We start from the raw sequence: 7326 nt of genomic DNA, 5'->3' as shown, positions 1-7326 counted from the left end.
TTTAACAACTCCCTTATACATCTTACGTCTCTCCTGCTGCTCACTGTATTGGAGGGGATTCAACTTTTTCACCCCGCTGCTGGAGAATGATCACACATTGATTTGTATAGACAACAAAACAGCAGATGACATAAATCACCAAGAGGGAGCATGCTCAGCTTAGCTTATCAGCATAGCCAGACAGCTATTGCGCTGGGCTCACACACACTTCCTCTCCATCAGAGCAGTGTACATTCCCAGGGAATTGAAGACAGCAGCCTGAAGAAGATGAAGAGCTGTTCCCTTTACTACTCTGCTCTTTGTCTAGTCCAGGGGTAGGCAACCTGCATCTCTAGGTTACATTTTCATTTATAATTGTTGCAGTAGCTATTAGTCTCCCTAACAAGACTAGCTGTGGATTCCAAATTAAAAAATTAATTAAGTCTTTAAGAAAAATAGAGCATTTAGTAATGTGATTGGACAGATTTGTTTGCTTTCATTACCAATGCTGCTGGCTTACCAGTATGTTTGATCTGCAGCATGTTTGAAAATGTCTCTTTTGATAGTAAAGGTCACTGACCCCTGGTCTAGTCTATGTTAGACTGTTGCAGTGTGTAACCCTTGTCGACACTTCTCACAGCAGCAGGCTATATGTTATATATGTATGGACTAGTTTCATGTGAAGTGGGTGTGTGTTTGTGCTTGTTGGTACGGGATGGAACCAGTATGTAGACCACATCCTGTTTCACCCTTTTTTCAATAGCAATAGCCTTGAGCCCCCTTGAAATGTAGTTCCTGGAACCAAAAGTGTCAGATACTTTGGGTGGAAACATGGCTTAAAAAGTTCCTTCTGCCTGTTGTTGTCTGCATTGTCACAGTGGTCTAACCACTAAATTGTATTGCCCCGATAAAAAGGAAAATATTAAAACATAAGAGGCTAGCACTATGGTACAACCACCAAACCCGCCATTTAAGCAAAAAGTGTGGAAATCTAAAGGGAAATGGCACTCTTCCAAAATATTAGAATATCGCTCAATTTGGCAAGATAGTTCTTAAAACCTATAGAAAGCTCTCTGTAATACCAGAGGAGCCTATTATTCAGCACTTATAGAAGAAAATAAGAACAAACCCTAGGTTCCTCTTCAGCACTGTAGCCAGGCTGACAGAGAGTCACAGCTCTATTGAGCCATGTATACCCATAAACCTAAGTAGCAAAGACTTTATGAGCTCTTTTATATTAAAAATGATTACTATTAGAGACCAAAATTAATAACCTAATGCCCTCAGCAGGTATCGCTGTCTCTCCAAATCCAGGAACTTTAACTGATGTAAAATCAGATATATATTTGGCCTGTTTGTCTGCTATCGATCTTCATCAGTTAAACTTCAATAATTTCTACATCGAAGCCATCAACCTGTGTGTTAGACCCCATCCCAACTAGGCTGTTAAAGAAAGTCATACCCTAAACTGGCACTTCTTTACTGGATATGATCAATTTTCTTTACTGTCAGGATGGAGTACCACAATCCTTTTAAATTAAAATTTGTAACACAGTACTGTTTTCGGAACTCAGCTCAGGCAGTCTCTCTTGGCAAGTTTCAAAAACTGCCAGTGGTATTTATCTACTACCTCTGGGGAGAGGATGGTGGCCTCTTTGACGCTAGTATATCTACATAATATCATATCTACATTAACAAAATTCTGACAATTATGGTATCTGTATTACCATACTAAGTACTCTGTTACATGATAACCACCTGCAAATAAAGAATCATTGTGTTTTTGTTACCCTACAGAATGATTGTTTATCTACAGAGGAGTGGGTTGCTTATTTGTAATCAATTAACTTGCACACTGTTGGGAGTCTGCCATGTGAAACTTCATGTTTCTACAGTAGCCCCAAACAGACAAACCAAACACTGGTTCTATATTGGGCTGCTTGTGTTTTTTGTGCATTTCATGGCCACCATAGTTTTCCCCTTGTGCTTGGAAAGGGAGGGAAGACACTAAATCCTACGCACTGGTCCCTTAAAGACTAAGGATTTATCAGTGACAAAATAAATCTCAGCATTTATTTGGAATAATAAGCCCCCACAAATTCATAAGGCTTTTGGGCAGCCAATATTTATAGCATGTTCTTTCTTTATCTGCCAGACAAACACAAAACTGAAGCCTCATTTTATAAAATATCTTCAAACCCTTCTCTCCTTATATGTGCTCTACCTGTGGCATTCTTTCCATATAGAGATACCCAATGTCATGCATGGCTGTGCCTCTGTTTTGCTCCCTTTTGTTTCCCTGTTTTCCCTGTATCCCTGTGTCTCTTGTTCCACTCTCTGTGTCTCTGTGTCTGTGTCTCTGTGTGGGTGTGGTCTCTTTCCTCACTCTGGCTCTTGGTTCTGCTCTCACTGCAAATTCCCTCAACATCTGGATACAGTTTAAGGAAAATATCATCTTATATCAATGCCCTTTCCAGCACCTATAGATTAAAATCATTTTTTCCCTCCATCACTGTAAGATTTTGGTTTTAAAATCACAACAAAAACACAATGGTACTTCATTCACCAAAGTGATTTTACTAACAACCTATTTTTTAGATGATGACACATCTGAAACTTAGCTTGAAGTAATCTGGTCTAGTTCCCTCATCCACCAAATAAAAATTATAAACCCATGTATGGTGTGGTTACTCAGATATACACTTTTTGGACTTGCCCCCCACTCTGTGAGTACTGTACAGACATATTCAAAATTCTCTTAAAGGGGTGTGAGATCCCTCTCAAATATTTACATAGCCTGCAATATTTGGAGAAGAAGATAATCTTCAAAAATATAAATGACATGCTGTTGCCTTTATGTCTCTGATTGTTGTCTTAAGTGGAAAGATGAAACACCACCCACCTACACTCGTTGGATAAGAGATTGAATGCAGTTAGAGAAAGTAACACTGACTCTTAGGGGGTCTACTGATAAGTACTATAAGTGTACCATAAGAGTATCTGTTGCAAGCAGTCATTCATAGTCATGTGATGGGCTTCTCCTCTCCCACTTATTGAATTACTGAGTTATTCTTTCTTTGAATTTCTGTGGGTGTGTGGGAGGATGCTCTGCAGTTTTTAGTGTTGTTGAAATATTCACTGTTGTATCGCTTATTGGACCACTAAATGACTTTTTTTATCGTTTGTGTCAGTTTTTACTGTTTTATACAGACACGTATTACTGCCACATCAAAAAAATTAAAACGGATCAGTATCACATTATAAAGTAAAAAGTTTATTGTTTTAACAAGTGGTTTTTCACATTATAACAAGATATTTTCATGTTATTAGAAAGTAGAAACTTTTCTTGTTACAATTTTATAGTATTTATCTTGTTATAACATCAAAGGTTTTACATAAGACTCTTTCTTGCATAACTTATATTGGTATAATATGGTAATTGTTACAAATGTTTCACAAAAAAAATCATTGTCACATTATAATATGAAAAGTTTATTGTTTTAACAAGTGGTTTTTCTACATTATAACAATGTATTTTCGTGTTATTACAACATACAAACTTATCACAAAAAAGATAACAATAAACTTTTCTTGTTACAATATGCTATCTGTCTTGTTATTACATAAAATAGTTCTCATTATACTCGTATATATAATTTATACTGTTATAACGTGATAACTTATACGTTTCACAAAAAAGCGGATTAGTAGATCACAGTAGTACACAACGTATTGTTTACTAATAACAAACAATGTTTTTCCCGTTATATGACGTGAAAAACATCTTGGTATACTAATACATTGTTTTTACGTTATAACGTGATACTAATCTGTTCTTATTATATAGTATATAGTGGCAGCAATACGCTTCCGGAAGCTGCAGTCCTAGAAGATATAAAACGGGAACACATTCAATCCCTTCCAATATTAGTCTTAATGTGTGAGGCTCTGATATGTGGACTGTGTTTGACTCCACTGTGTGGTAAAGCTTGAGGCAGTAGTTTGTAGTGATATTTAATTGGACTGCTTAAACTGTGAATACAACTGCTGGACACCAGGAAATAAACCTTGCATTTTTTGTTACTTGTTATTATTTGTTGCAGAGCTGTTTTGGTGTTCCTATTATTTTGTCCATCCGTTGTTCTCGTTTGGTCGTGGTGTTATCGCGGGAGTTGACACAGAGATACGCTAGCTCTGTCAACCTATCGTGTAACTGACAGAGAGCCCACCCTGGACTTCCTCAGCGCTGATGGTGAATAGCCACTGCTGCGGTAACGGGCGGAGGAGAAGAAGCCACAGAAGGAGTCAGCAGTGGCAGAGGAGCGATAGTTCGGAGTTAGTCCTATAGATTTAGCAGAATTGCGTGTATCATCGGATCCTTACAAACCCGAAAAGGGAAGGGAAGGGGAAAATAAGGAAAGATGGCGGCCGCGGCCTCGCCGGGCTCCGGCTCGTCCACATCCTCAGACTGGATTGTACTGAGAGACGGTTGCCTGCGTTGCGACGAGGAGGGCCTGCGAAGCCTTTCCTACCACCCGGCCCTCAACGCTATCTTGGCCGTTACCAGCCGCGGCAGTATCAAAGTCATTGACGGTACTTCGGGGGCCATTCTCCAGGCTTCAGCACTGCACGGTAGGCACCGGTGCCCTCTACCGAACCCTGACACCAACACTTTGTGTTCTGACAAACCAATCTGTGATTGTCAACAGACACTGAACACGACACAGGATGAGTTGTACCCTCAGCTCAGTAACGTTAGCTCTTCCTAGCAGTTCTCTTTGGGCCTAGTTAGATTATTTGGCAAACACAGATTCATGTAACGTTAGCATGTTATTCAAAAACACACTGTTTGGACGTTATCTGTTTGTGGTCCAGTTTAAACGTGTGCCTCTTGACTGCCAATTTTTGCTACTGTTCACCACATTAATGCAACATGACATATCTACCATGCAAGCTAATAGCTAGCTAACGTTAGTTACCTTAGCACAGCGCTAGTTAGCCGGACAACCGTCCCTGTCACTTTTTGTCATTCAGGTGGTCAGTCACGATATGCCGTTAGAAGCACAATTCATATCAGGGACACCTGAAGTAACACACATACTACTGCCTAGTGAAAGACAACTTAGTACAATATGTAAATGTGTATTACTGTGATAGCCACTAAGCTAGTTAGCGGCTGTTTAGCTGCTTAACTTTACGAGCTACGGTGCGCACTGTCATTTGGAGGCATTGGGGTGATGCTGAGAGCAGACTGACTTGGTGTTGCAGACTTTGTGTAAGGGGGCTGTGATTGCCTGCCTGAACAACCTTTCTACCTGAGTCAAAAAACCAGCCTGACACTTGTGTTGTTGGTGCTGCAGGAGAGCACACAATGTCCTGTCACACAGCGCCGACAGGACATTGCATCCAAAGTTTAACAGGAATTACAGATTACTTTCTCAAGCTGTACTCCACGATCACCTGGTACCTGCAGTGTTGATTATTGTCCTTTGCTTCATGTGTAAACATGCTAGCACGTGTCACAGTGTTTGTGAAAGAGAACTGCAAGAACACACTGTAGGCAGCACGTTATTGGTACCATTTGTTTACATCATAAATGATGGCAGTCATGGATGTCAGCTTTCCTTCTGACTTTTATCATTTAACAGTAATATAAGCAATATATTCAAACACAAAGTAAACTATTGTTTGTTAGCACCTGTTGTCCATATAAACCATTCACTATGGTTTTGAGTCATTGTTGGAGGGGGAATGAGACTCCCTCCAGAGCCAGTAGCTTTTCTTAATGAGGTTGTTGACTGTAAACAGTGTTACTGCACACACAATCGCTCACATAAATACGATGCTGATGTATTTTTGTTGTTATTTATTCGCATTGGTATTAGTGTGCAATTGGTGCCAGTACTTGAAGATGTATGTGATTATTTCTCCAGTATCCACGTTGGAAATAGTGGTCGACCAATATACGTGTTTCAATGGCAGATGCCAATATTTAGGTGGCAGGGCGATCGATGGTCAATATATATAATGACAATATCAAAACAGAGAAAAGTCATTTCTAATTCTGTTCTCTTCTACAGGAAATTCAGCCATATGTTAACCGCAGGATGCAGGAGAGTTATTGTTCAGGACTTGAAACCAGCTTCTTTAGCACCTTTCCATAACTCACAAAGGAGGGGGGGCTAACATTGTTCCACAGCAGCCACACTGACAGGGCTGCCTATAGATTTATAGACATTTTTAGTTTAGTGCAGCCATTGGCTTATTGTCTCAAAATGGCAGATAATTGGTCTGATTAATCGCCTGACGGATTCATGTAGTTGGAACTGATATTGGTGAATGCCATTATTTGCAGATAGGCTGATGTCACTCAACAAGGACAATCCAGGCCGTTAAGTGGGTGCATCCATACATAAAAATGACTTTACACCTTGTGAAAGGGAGAGATTAAACAAACAATCTGGAAGCCTCCCTGCGTTAGCTTCAGTTACTTCACTTTAATTTCATTTAATTTTCAGTAAAGTCTCGCGGTTTTCAAGTCGGCGCTCATATTATATCTGTCCCCGTCAGATGTCTGTGGGTTGTGTCAGCACAGTTGAACTTTCTCTGGATGGATCCAGATCTGTGTTAATACTCATTTTGGGGAAAAGAGTGGCAAGCAACAACGCCTTGCTGTCTGTACAGCTCAGTGTGAGACTCATTAATAGAGGATGACAAACCAGACACAGAATGGAAGAAGCCTGACATGATGTTTGGGTGATTGAAAGGTTCCCAGTTTTTGTTGTTGTTGTAGAATTTACATTGTATAACATTATGATCACAGGCCTCTTGGTGTATTTACTCCTCATTGTGTTTCTGCTACCCCAACCAAGTTCATATTCCAAAATAACCCAACAGATGGAAATCTGTCGAACATTGAAAGTTTACTGTCCGTTGAATGTGACTGAAGTTCCACTACTGACCAGACTGAGCAGCTAATACAGTAAATCAGTATTCCACTCAGTCCAGCAACACTCAAGTAACAGATTACTGCATTAGAGAAAAGCAGCACTTTGTTATTGTACCCTAACCTATACTCCTTTCTAGTCTTCTGACCACTCAAAGCGCTTTTACACTTTCACACACATTTAAACACATTCACAACCGAAACTAACTTGCACATTCAGACACCGCTGACACCGCATCAGGAGCGATATCAGGTTCAGTAGCTCCAGACACTTCGACATGCAGCCAGGGATTGAACCAACAACCTTTTCGATTAGTGGACCACCCGCTCTACCCCAGAACAAGGTTATATAGTACACTGTGAGCCACAGTCACCCCCTGTGGCTCACAGTGTACTATATA

The sequence above is a fragment of the Morone saxatilis genome, unplaced genomic scaffold (genome assembly GCF_004916995.1).
Source record: "Morone saxatilis isolate NCDOM2014 unplaced genomic scaffold, NCSU_SB_2.0 Contig19, whole genome shotgun sequence".
NCBI classification, from domain to species: Eukaryota; Metazoa; Chordata; class Actinopteri; family Moronidae; genus Morone; species Morone saxatilis.
The sequence above is the reverse complement of the archived record's forward strand: the minus strand, read 5'-3'. Positions refer to the sequence as shown.